General features: G+C 37.3%; 1 pseudogene; it reads right to left on the bottom strand.

Moving 5' to 3' along the window:
* Positions 1-8309: 8309 nt before the first annotated feature.
* Positions 8310-8962, bottom strand: LOC116746700 (annotated as a pseudogene).
* Between the last annotated feature and the right edge of the window lie 3951 nt (positions 8963-12913).

Genomic DNA, 12913 nt, shown 5'->3' with positions numbered 1-12913 from the left:
TCTGTGAGTACTTGAAAAGAACATGTATTCTGCTGTTGTTGGGTGGAATGTTCTATAAATAGCAATCAGATCCTACAATCTCATGTTGTTGTCGAGGTCTTCCATATTCTTACTGGTTTTTCCGTCCAGTTGTTCTGTCACTTGCTGAGTGAGGGGTGATGAAGTCTCCACCTAGAGTGAGTGGATTTTGGATTTGTCTGTGTCTCCTTCCAGATCTATCAGTTTTGCTTCACATATTTTCCAGCTCTTCTGTTGGCTGCACACTCATTTATAATTGCTATCTGACAACATGAATGTGAGATTTTTTGTTATAGTTCCACAAGTATGAGAACTATACTTCTCATACTTAAGAAGCAAGTTCGTTTTTTCCAGTCTATTTGCCATCTGTTGTTCAGACTGGATAATTTCTGTTGCTCTGTTGTCCTGTACCCTGACTCTTCCCTCTGTCTCTTATGTTCTGCTGCTGAGCCCATCCACTGAGCTTTGCATTTCAGTTACTGCATTTGTGTCAAGGATGCTTGTAATTGCTTGTTGAAGGATTTTTACCATTTATCATTTTTACTTTAAAATCTTTGTCAGATAATTGTGCCATTTCTGTCATCTCGGTGTTGGAGTCTGTTGGCTGTCTATTTTCATTCAGCTTGAGATCTTCCCCATTCATAGCATGACAAGTAACTTTTGACTGAATCTTGGACATTCGGATCATGAGACTGGTTTTTATCTTGTGTTTTAGCTGCTTTGTCTAACGCTGCTGTGGCAGCAGAAGGTGCTACTACCAGGTGGAGGTAAAAGGTCTCCATTCAGCTTTGCTTGCACCTGAGTGGGCGGAGTTGGGCTCGGGGAGTTCTTGTCACTGCTGGGCAGGCTTCGGGTCCTCCTCTTCACATCGCCTCGGCTGACGCCATGGTGGGGGTGGTTTCATTGCTGAAGGGTGATAGTAAACATCCTGACTTTCCAATTAAGCTACAACAAAGGAGGCAAGGATATACAATGGGGAAAAGACAGCCTCTTCCAAAAGTGATGCTGGGTAAACTGGACAGCTACTTGTAAAAGAATGCAATCAGAGCACTCCCTAACACCATACACAAAAATAAACTCAAAATGGATTAAAGACCTAAATGTAAGATCGGACACCATAAAACTCCTAGAAGAAAGCATAGGCAGTACACTCTTTGACGTTGGTCTTAGCGATGTCTTTTGGGAATGTGTCTTCTCAGGCAAGGGAAACAGAAGCAAAGATAAACAAAATGGGACCTAATCAAACTTAAAAGCTTTTGCATAGCAAAGGAAACCATCAATAAAAAAAAAATGTAACCTACTGAATGGGAGAAGATAGAAGATATTTGCAAACTATATATGTAATAAGGGGTTAATATCCGAAATATACAAAGAACTCATACAACTCAACATCAGAAAAGCAAACAACCTGATTAAAAAATTGGTGGAGGACCTGAACAGGCCTTTTTTTGAGGAAGACGTACAGATGGCACATGAAGAGATGCTCAACATCACTAACCAGCAGGGAAATGCAAATCAAAATCACAATGAGATATTACCTCACACTTATCATAACGGCTACTGTCAAAAAGACAACAAATAACAAGTCTCGGCGAGGATGTGGAGAAAAGTGAACCCTCCTGCACTGTTGGTGGGGATGTAAATTGATACAGCCACTATGGAGAACAGTATGGAGGTTCCTCAAAAAATTAAAAATAGAACTGCCATATGATCCAGCAATCCCACTCCTGGGTATATATCCAAAGAAAAAAAAACCCCAGTAATTTGAAAAGATATATGCACCCCAGTGTTCATGGCAGCATTATTTACAATAGCCAATATATGGAAGCAAGCTAAGTGTCCATCAACAGATGAATGGATAATGAAGATGTGGTACATATATATACACAGTAGACTGTTACTCAGCCATAAAAAGAATAAGATTAAATAATAAAAAATAAAAATAAGACCATTTGCAACAACATGGATGGACCTGGAGGGTATTATGCTTAGTGAAATAAGTCAGACAGAGAAGGACAAATGTATATGTTTTCACTTATACGTGGAACCTGAAAAATAAAACAAATGACCAAATATAACAAAACAGACTCACAAATACAGAAAGCAAATTAGTGGTTACCAGTGGGGAGAGGGCTATGGGGAGGGGCAAGATAGGGGATTAATAGGTATAAAATAAATAAGATGCAAAGATGTAATGTACAGTGCAGGGAATAGAGCTCATATTTTATAGTAACTTTATGAGGTGTATTATCTACTAAAATATCAAATCACTATGTTGTACATCTGAAACTAATATCATATTGTAAGTAAACGATACTTCAATTAAAATAAAAGTCCTGACTCTCCACTAAGCTTCTTCTGACACCACCAGTTAAGGAGAAGAAGAGATGACTCACTAATGCTGGGCAGGTGTTGAAGTCCAGGCTCCTCTTGTGGTCTTCCCTCGCCCTGTTTGTAAGGCCCCTTTACCTCTCTTTGGGAAACAAAAGGCACAGCTCCCTTTTCAGATACTACTTCTGCAGGGGTGTTGGAAAACCTTGTTGCAAACTCTTGGGATGGAAGTCTAGACTTTGCTCTCGATCTTTAATGACATGGGTAGGGCCACTTTACTGTTGTTTTTGTGTTTGGCTGGAGTAGATGATCTCAACATTCTCTCTTTCTAGGCTGTCTCTATCTTCTTCCTTTACCTACAGATAACAGGCTTTTGTTGGGGATGGATTTTTTTGTCTGTGTACTTGGCAGTCCCAGACTGCTGGCTTCTTTAGCTCCATAGTGGGTTTAAGAGGCAACAAACAAACAAACAAACTCAAAAAGCCCATTAATGTAACTCACCACGCTATCATTTCTCAGGTTCTGAGATCCCTACCCTATCGGCCTTCTTTCTACCTTTCAGAGTCTCCCTCTGTTTGCTTTGTACATAATGTCTAGGATTTTTAGTTGTAATTAGAGGGAGGAACAGGAAGAAGTACATCTACTTCCTGTTCTCTGAAGTGGAATTCCTTAAATCTTCTTTTATTTCTTTTGGTTGGTTTGTTGGTGTTTTATTTTTATTTTATAGGTGCCACATGGTTCTTGTTTAGTTTATAAATTGTATATGTATATTGTTACTATTTCTAAGTTGAGTCTCTGTGGGATCTAGAACACTTGAGTCCTCCACCAGTTCACAGTTTCTCTGAAACTACAAGGAGAGTCCCAAGAAACACATGTATGTATTAAAAACATTCCAGATAGAATCACATTTTATTACTAACTGGGGCTTTGACTCCACAACCCCATATAAATTGGTGTTCTGGTGATTTGGGCTTGTATGTTTGTGAACCTTTAAAATAGTGGAAGCCTAGTTGTGGCTAAGCACAGGGTAAGAACACAGAACCTGGCATCTCCACTTTCTAGCTTGGAGACCAGGAGAAAGTTCCTGAATGTTTCGCGCCTCTGTTTATTTACCTATAAAATGGAGAGAAATGAGTACTACCTGAAGAGAAACCTGCTGTCATTCAAAAAAATTTCCCCCCTATAAATAAGGTGTCCATTTTCTCTGGTTGTTGTCCAGATTTTTTTTTTTTTTTTTGTCTTTAGTTTTCAGAAGTTTGTTTATGATGTGCCTTGGTATGGATTTTTTGGTTTATCCTGTTGGAGTTCTCCCAACTTTTAAAAATAATTGAACTATAGTTGATTTACAATGTATACCTGTTAGTTTCAGGTGTACAGCAAAGTGATTTAGTTTCATATATATATATATTTATATATATATAATATATATATGAGATGTCAAATATCGTTTCCTGTACTATACAGTAAATCCTTAAATCCTTGTTGTTTATCTATTTTATATATAGTAGTTTGTATCTGTTAATCCTAATTTATTCCTCACCCCCTTCCCCCTTGGTAACCATAAACTTGTTTTCTATGTCTGTGGGTCTGTTTCTTTTTTGTAAATAAGTCCATTTGTATCATTTTTTAGATGCCACTATAACGGATATCATATGATATTTGTCTTTCTCTGACTTACTTCACTTAGTATGAGAATCTCTAGATCCATCCATGTTGCTTCAAATGACAATATTCCATTCCTTTTTATGGCTGAGTTCTCCCAGCTTCTTGACCCTGTAGATTTAAGTCTACAGTAGGATTAAGTGTGTTAATATGTATATAGCATTTATAACAGTATCTGTCTCATAAGCACCATAAAAATGTTAGCCATTAATACAGTTAGTCCCTCCTTTCCTCAAGGTAGCACAGAAAACAGAAGGCAGTGCAACATGGTCAAAATCTGTTCCTCCGTTGAAAGCAGCATCTTCTAACCTTTTGATCCTGAAGACTGCTTATTGCCCATTTCGCTTTCAAGTTTATGCTTTCCCCTTTACTATGTGAGCAGTTCCCTAACACCGCTGGCACTGAGATACTTTTACATTATGTTTCATTATGTAATAAACGAATAAAGATCATAATTTCTTTGTAGTTTTTCTGTATCCTGTCACCTTACTGCTCTTTCTTATTAATTCTAGGAGCTTATTAGTTGATTATTTTGAATTTCCAGGTGGCTAATGATTTTATATGTAAACAATAATCCCAGTAATTATATTTTTACTTCAGTTATGACTTAGACTGCCCAGACTTTGAAAAACATGATTTTCTGATTTCCAATATAGGCAAACTATCCATTCTCTGTTTCCATATCAACAACTTCTTTCTCATAATTATCACCTCTTCTTTTGCTCTGCATCCAGGAAAGCATCTCCTTACTTATGCTTTTGTTTGTTTTTTATTGCTCTCAATATTTTTATTGATGATTTTATTGCTGGACAAATATCTTAAAGAATAATTTCCAATAATCAGAATGATATGTGAGACATATTTCCAGACATTGATGCTCCTTTATTACAGAATTAGAATGATCAGAGGAGATGAACCAAAATATTTTCCTATCATCTTCTGGTCCATCTGCATTTGTTCTGTGCATAAGTAAAGAAAACTCTAGGATTTTTCTCTGTCCAATTCCATGGGGCTACAATTATTGAAGTTTCTATTAGTATTCTTTCTTCTCTTATTATTACTTTCCAGCAGAGTTGCAGTTTCTTGCCTTTTCATGTATCTTTATGAACGTTCAAAAGAAATTTAAAGATAGTGTATCAAGCATCAATTTTAACACATACATCTTTGTACCAAATACTAACTTACAACTGTTTCTTATCTTTGCGAACTTGAGTATGCATCTCTGCAGACTCAGTTTTATATCTCAATCAAATTGGGGGGGGATGAGTGAACTAAAATTATTTATGATGTTTTCCATTGCTAATATCATCTTTGATCATAGGCTTATGCTAATAGGGACATTTAAGTTATGAGGTAAATATAATGCAATTTAAGTAATGAAGATTATTTAAAAAAATATTCAGCTCAAATTCATGCGACCCCGAAAACTCCACTTAAAAATAAGTGCCTGGGTATGGTGTAACAATTCTGACACCACTGTGCATGTATGCTGAAATTGAACAATTAAGTAAACAGACGGTGATGGGAAGATCCAGGTTCCTTACTATTGGGGTGGGAGTTTGAGCTAATCAAGGAGCGGAGGCTAGAATGATTCATATGGTAATGGATTAGAATTGAAATCACAGGTATAAACTCGTGTTTAGCTTAATATAGATGAAGATGGTTGCAAATAGAAATACATAGAGGTGTGACACACACACACACTGGCTAGTATAACACACATATTTCTTTGCTCTGTCAGCTGGGAGGGTCTGGGGGCAGCAACACCCTAGGAGCAATGAGCACACCTAGCACCCAGATTTGGTTTTTAGTACCACTCTACAATAGACAGAAACAGGGCTCCTTAGAGAAATGGCTAATTCTAAGACTGGGGCAGAAAATATCTATGATGAAGAACCTGGGCATCTTTTAGTATCAAAAAGTAAGGAAGTGCAAAAAACAAACAAAGAAAACCCCAATCCCCCAAAAAACCAGAACCCTACAAGGATGAGGGTATATCAAAGGGACACCAGAGCCAATGGAAAGATCTCCCAATGGCCCAACCTGAAACAATTTCAGCAACACAATTAAGTAGTAGTAGATTGTAACTCAAAGTGTAAAATAAATATCCAAGAGTCCATATGATATAACTAAAGTATTGAATCAATTAATAGGGAGACTCAACAAATCTCCCATGCCGAAGCATTCATAATAATTTATGTAGATGCTCTGCCCTCTACTAAGTGGGGCATAACTCTCCATTCCTTAAGGATGGTCTGTGGATAGCGGTTTCTTTCCAAAGAGGACAGTATGGAATGGGAAGGGGGTAAAGTAACTTTACAGAGGAGAGCCCCTACAAGGCTACCTTAGTGATCAACAGTGATCAGAATCAACAGTGATCAAAATCAACGGTGATAAGTCATGGGGTTAATATGTGCCCTTGATATGATGTGATGAGAATAGCCCTTCACCTCTGTGATCTTCCTCCTAAAACACATAACTCCAGTCTGATTGTAAGAAAAACAACAGACAAATCTCAGTTGAGGAAAATTCTACAAAATACGTGATTAGTAAGTACTCCTCAAAACTCTCAAGGTCATCAAAACCAAGAAAAGTCTGAGAAACGGTCATAGCTGAGAGGGATCTAAGGAGACATTACAATTAAATGTAATGTAGTATCTTGGATGAGATCCTGGAGCAGGAAAGGGCATTAGGTGAAAACTGAGGAAATGCGAATGAAGTATGGACTCTAGTTAATAATAACGTATCTGTATTAGTTCATTAATTGTAACTAATGCACCATACTAAAGAATAGAGAAATAATATTAAATAATAAAGAAAACAGGCTGTGATGTATGTGGGAACTTTGCATTATCTTCCCAGGTTTTTTTTTTTTTTTTTTTCTGTAAATCTAAATCTATTATAAAACAAAAACATTTACTTTAAAAAATGCCTGCAGGGTAAATGAGTGAATGGAAGGAACAATAAAGAACAGGAAACAAGGAGAGAGATTTTTAAAATATTGTGTAATGAAGGAAACTTTGTGGAAAATAATACATTTGGTTAGTTTAAAAATATAGACTAGGATCATTTATTCTTTTCTTTTCCCTTGCAAAAATAGATGCAAATAGAAGGCAAAAAATTTGGACACTGTGTAACTAAGCCAGCATGTGGCCAATAGCATTGATTTCAGTTAATAGCTTATAATCACAATAATCAGGCCAGGGCCAGTGAGCTAAGCTATTAGAACTATTTTTCCAATAGAATAATTACTTTAATTCAGACCAGGGAACTATTGGGGGTGGGGGAGGTGTGTGGTTAGGGTAGTACATAGACCCACTGAAATATTAATTAGTTTATGCAGCTATGGCCAAAAAGCACAGGAATACAGGCTTATATGAGGGAAACAAACCAAAAAGGGACATGAACAATTTTTCATAATTGTGCTGATTTGATTACTGAAAAGTATATTTTGAATTCGTTTTGCTGTTGAATCATTACAAAGCAATGCATTTGTCATCTAATTGTTAATTGCTTTTCATGATGTAGATAAATTATAATCAACTTTTTACATTTGCAAATATTTCCCAGCAATCTGATGATGAGGTGCTATTTTGCATTGTTTCTTTTTTTTAATTTTCAAAGTATTTTTACACACTTGATGATTTATTTTTTTGCCAATTGAAATAAAAGGTTTTCTCCTTCATTATAATTACATATATTAATTATCAAAATTTTAAAATATATTGAAAAAGAAAAAGAAAAAAAGCTAACCATAATCTCATCATGTTAACTTTTTAAATGTATTTCCCATTAGGCTTATTTATTTTTGAACTACAGTTGTGACTATATGTATATTCAATTTGTGTCTGACTTAACAACTTAGCATAAGCATTTTTTCATGCTACTTAAAATTTTTAATAATCACTATTTTGAGTACTGTGAAATATTAAATCAGTTGTTACATGGTTTACTAATTTATTAACCTATTGGACATTTAGGGGTTTTCCCCAGTGATATTTTATTTACCTATATATGGTCCAATTCCAGAAGAAAAGTCCAAGCCCACTGATTTTTTTGTGTGTTTCTGTGTGTGCTGTGACCACAGCAGTCTTATATTTGAAACTCAGGAAAGAAACAACTGGAGTCCAAACAGCCAAATATGGAAGTAAAATATAAAGGTATTTTTTTAAACTGCCACATTCATTTCAAATCCCATTCATTTAGCATCATAAGGATGAAGGATATATCTGGTTAGCTGTGTAATAAAGTCAGAAACACACTGCTTACTGGACATCACAAGACAGTTGCCTATAAAACTAGACCTCGGACTTCAGCTTCCTTTTCTCCCAGGGTATCATTCTCTCTGGGAAAATAGTAGTCTGAGCAGCCTCTAAGCCGTGCTCATACTGAACTTCCAAAACTGAGTCCATGACTATGATTGGTGGGGTGAGAGCACCCGTGCCAACAGACTCCAAGTCAGGATCGCCAGTTAGTTTCCTAGCAAGCCAATGGACAGGCTTCTCAAAGTTGTAGTTACTTCTGGCAGAAATCTCATATTACTGGAGATTCTTCTTTCATTAGAAGACAATGGATTTTTCCTTAATTTCTCAGTCCTTAATACGCACTATGTTGCCATGCAATAAGGTGAGGATGTTTTCATATATTCCTACCAGATCTCTGTGCCACTTAGGTGCACACTTGTAACTCTCGATGTCACATCAAACATTACAATGGCTTGCTGGGCTTGGATCAAATAGCCATTTCTCAGGCTACCAAATGTATGTCTGATTCATTGAATTTAAAAAGTCTATTGTTGGTATGAAACATGGGGCGATAGACTACAACAATCAAAGTGACTACATCTCAAACTCATGAGTCAAATGACACTTTGAAAATATAGTTTACCAGTATTGTCATCACCAACCAATTCATATTTAAATAGAACTTGGGATTCTTTTTGGGCAGCCATCATGATGGTTCTTCCAGAATTGTCTCTCTCTGTTCCTCAGCTGGCTAAGCCCAATCAATTTTTTACTTGATTGTTGGTTGGTTCTTATATAATCTCTGTTAGTGATGAAAATGAGAACACTTAAAATGTTAAATATTGCAGCATGAAAATGCCTTTTGACCTAAAATTGCTGAACTTTCTTTTGAATTAAAAACAAAATTCAATTTATAAATGGATGCCTCATTCATGGATATCTAATTCATTCATTCACAGAATACTTACTGAAAATCTAGTGTGCCAGGTCCTGTTCCAAGTGCTATGAACAAAGCAGGTAGGAATTCCTGCATTCATGGAGTGTATCTTTTTCACCAGCCAGAATCGATGAACCACTGCCTTCTGAGATGGAGTTGGTAATACCTAGAAGGTCACTATTTCTGGAGAAGGAATCTTGACTAGACACTGGATATTCCTTACATTCCCACTCTGGGTTCCCCTCCACTTACCTAGAGTGAGCAGTCACAAGACGACAGAGGAGGCATCAAGAGCTACTAAAATGAGACAGGGAACCCAGAGGACAGATTCTGCTGAGACAGGGTCCAGTGAACAAATTCTACATTTTGTGTGTGTTGGGAGCAGGGGAGCTTGTGGGCCAGAGGAGCAGGGAAATTATTTTTCAAAAACAAAACAAAACAAAACAAAAAAACCTGCCAGACTGAATAAGATATACTCTGCAAAAAAACCTAACATGGAAGAAAGAAAAAAACAAGGCTTAATTTTCACTAAGATTTGGGTGGCAAACCAGAGTTTTAAATTAGAACAAGAGCCAAATAATGCCTGAAAAGAAACAGAAGAGTCAGAATGATGGGTTTTATGGCTGGTTTAGAACCATGAAGTTGCTCAGGATTTTTGAATTTTGCTTTTATTTTGGGGGTGGATGAGTATAAATAGTAATCAATATTTCAGAAATTTAAAAAGGGTCACTGGGAGTGAGGAAGATTTATGGAAAACTACGGACCCAATACTGTCAGGTTGGATCTTTTAATCCAACAAGAGCAGTTATTAAATTTACCAGGTCCATCCTACGCTTCATACTGCACTTCAAGGAGGAGGAAGAGACTAGAGCCACAGCTTTGGAATTATTCTGTATCTTGTCTACGCGGGACTAGGAAAGCCATTAGGGAGCTGCCAACATTGTATGAGAATTCAAATGAGAGCCTAGAAGAAAAGAAAATAGATTGAATGTGTCCAAGGAAGACAGACAAATAAGAGGAAGAGAAAAAGAACTAGGGTAGAGGATAGAGGTAGAATGTATTAACTTGTACTCCTTGAGAAATTAGTTTCTCATCACATCCTTGAAGATATTACTTGCACAATTTACCACGGTTGTGTTGAAAGAAGACAAAAGGACAGGTTATAAAACGGGCTTGGGAGAAGTTAGGAAAATATGGAGCTTCATCTATTCTCCCGTCATTAAATACTGGAGTTTAGTTGGAATGAAGCAAGATAAATTGTGAATTTGGTTAAATGAAAGGAAATGGATTAAAGTGTGGTTTTTGTTGTATACTAAGAGTTTTTTGCCCTTTTAGATGAGAGTAACTCCAATCATTTTCCCTTAAAATTTGAAGTAAAAAAATTATAAAGCGTGAATAAATAATTTCTTCTGAGTTATATCAGCTGATTATCTAATATGCATCCTGAATGTGTGAAAGAGTATTTTGGAAAGGTCTATGCCTGTAAAACATTGTGTGAACAAAAATCTCTCTGATTTCCCCCATAAGGGGAACAGCTTTGTGATCTCAAGCTGAGAAAGATAGGAATGGTTTCCTGGTGTATCAGCATCACATGGATCCAAATATTAGCTGGGCATGAAGAGTGAGGTAGTCGCTAGAAAAAACAAGAGTTTTTTCTGGATCCTTAAGGCCCCACTGTGACCTAAATTATACACAGACGTACACACATACAATTTCCAATGACATCCGTTGAAACTTCCTCTGAGCAACTGGGAAAGGGACTTGGCCCAGAATTCCAAGAAACCCAACCTGAGGTTAAAACCATAGTCATTCCCAGTGCTTCTCAATTGATTCAATTTCCAGCGAAATTATTGTTGTCTCTGGTTCCAATAGCAAACTAAAGAGAGAATTGAATTAGAAAGGAGAAACATTTTGTTGAAAAAAAAAAAAAAAAAAAAGGCAACCACATTACTCTGTGAGAACATTTCAGAAGGACCCAAAAGAGACAGAATTCCGAGGTGCTATTCTCAGGATCTGTCGGGTTACCTGGAAACAGATGTTTCATGTAACTAAGGTAGTGACCGCAAGTGAGCAGGCGTGGGGAAACGGGGTGAAGAAACTAACACCTTCTCTTTCCTTCAGTCTCATATTTTTTTCCCCTTGAAACCAAAGCTTGATTTGCTATTTGGCTCAAGGAGCAGAAGAGGACAGAGGAAGTCACAGTGCATTTCCATTTCTTGTCCAGTTTCCAGTCCCATGTCAGTAGAGCTAAACCTTGGATGGCCTAGCAGCGTCCCTACGGAGGTCTGCTTGGCAGAGAAAGGGAAGGAGTTTGCATTGGAGGACAGCCATCTGCAGCGCTCAGCCCACAAGCTGTCTGTCTGTCCCCTCTATCCCCTGTCAGTACTACAGTGGAGAGAACAAGATAAAGAATACTCCCTTTCTCATCAAAAAATCAAGAATTTGGTGTGTGCGGCAGGCAGCAGACTGTGCCTCCTTGGCCAATGTGAAAGCTGGCTGTAGGAGCTCGTCTGCAGCGAAACAAATCAAAGCTGCCCTGTGGCTCAAACTGTAGGTGGCCTAAACCCACCTACACAGCAGCTTCTCCATGACTCACAAGTGTCACGATTAGCAGATTATTGGGCCAATTATATGGAAACGTTTTTAAAAAGATAACAGGTTTAGAGTCACCATCACAGACACACCAGAATACTTGTCTCTACTAGACTTTGGATTGCATTATAATGTGAAATCATTTAATTGCTAGCATTTATCTACTTTTGGAAAATAGGGTTCTGAATCCCAGGCTGCTGAAGGGAATTGCCTGTGGTATAGTCAGCTATTTTTAACAGTAGCCAAGACAAGAATTCAGCTCTCCTGCTGGCCATCCCAGGCTTAATGATTCACCTTTGGTAGACATGGCTCTTGCCCTGGATCGCACACAAGTTGACAAGCAGTCCAGAAAAGTTTTGAACAGATTGTCCTCAGGCCATTTATGTCCTCAAGTACGAATTCACTGAGTATCTTTTGCTAACAAGAGATGAATGTGAGGGGAGTAAGGTTCCTCAAGATTCTAGAGAAATCTGTGGATATACCAAGGCCTGCTACCACATTCCAAACAGCTTTGTCTGAAGGCTTCATTTCTTACTGAGGTAACCTGGACATCTTTTCTGGAGGAACACCTAAGAAAGGCTACCATTCTGGAGAATTCTGGGGTTTGCAAAGAATATCTGCAGTGTTGTGGAAACTGATTTCCAGCTGAACTCTCACAGAACTTCCTGGAGTTCTGAGCCTTATTTTAAAATAGCACATGGCAAAGAGAAAAGTGTAGGCACAGTCTCTTTTTTAAAAAAGAGCTAAGCAATATAAGAAACAAAAAAGGGAGGAGAATCTATAAAGAATTTTGAAAACGAAATATGAAATCTCCGTGCAATGGAAATATTTAGAGTAAAAGACACAGAGAATGTAGTTCAAATGGGACTTGGGGTGCAAATGAGTAAGGCTAAATAAAAAATAAATTAAGTACAGATGAATGAGATAGCATCACTTAGTGATTACAATCGCAAATTCTAAAGACAGACTGACCTGACTTTGGGTCCCAGCTTGGTCGTTCATTAGATATGTAGCCTTAGGAATATTACTTAAGACCCTTTCACCCAAGTTTTTCATTCGTTAAAGTAAGAGTTGAACAAACCGATCTCATAGTTGTTCATGAAACTTTTCAATGACCTGAAGTGTGTAC

The sequence above is a fragment of the Phocoena sinus genome, chromosome 21 (assembly GCF_008692025.1).
Source record: "Phocoena sinus isolate mPhoSin1 chromosome 21, mPhoSin1.pri, whole genome shotgun sequence".
Classification (NCBI taxonomy): domain Eukaryota; kingdom Metazoa; phylum Chordata; class Mammalia; order Artiodactyla; family Phocoenidae; genus Phocoena; species Phocoena sinus.
Note: the sequence above shows the minus strand (reverse complement) of the source record. Positions and strands in the feature narration are given on the sequence as shown.